The sequence below is a fragment of the Aplysia californica genome, unplaced genomic scaffold (genome assembly GCF_000002075.1).
Source record: "Aplysia californica isolate F4 #8 unplaced genomic scaffold, AplCal3.0 scaffold00323, whole genome shotgun sequence".
NCBI classification, from domain to species: Eukaryota; Metazoa; Mollusca; class Gastropoda; order Aplysiida; family Aplysiidae; genus Aplysia; species Aplysia californica.
In genome coordinates, this window is record NW_004797593.1 from 228,585 (window position 1) to 229,108 (window position 524).

A 524-nucleotide genomic window follows, 5' to 3' on the forward strand; every position below is an offset into this window, starting at 1 on the left:
TGGGGACAATCTTCCAAACAACCAATGGGAATTACGTTTATGTCGCGTGTAGGTAGATCACAACACAACAGGAACTGTGCCTGGGCGCTGCGCATTCCTGGCTGTTGAGGTGGGTTGGTGGGGGTGGGACCAGATCCGATGACAGAGTGCAACTGAACCCGTTGTAGTTGTACTGGGTCGAGCGCCAAGTGCCAACTCCTGTCAAGTTCATGTTTGATATCGTGATTCAGTTCCGACTTTCTTTTCTTCTGTTTTTCTTCCTACGTCCTTTTTTTTGCCGAGGCATGTTCCTGACCGACTTTATTAATATGTACATAATGTTAGTAAAAAAAGGATAAGAAAGAGAGAGCGAATAGAGAGACAGACAGAGAGAGAGAGAGAGAGAGGGAGAGAGAGAGAGAGAGAGAGAGAGAGAGAGAGGGAGAGAGGGCGTGAAAGAATCAATTATCTAACTGGAACTTAAATTAAAGTAGAGCATATTCAAGCGGAAATGTGCTTAACTACATGTATTATTATAACTCTCT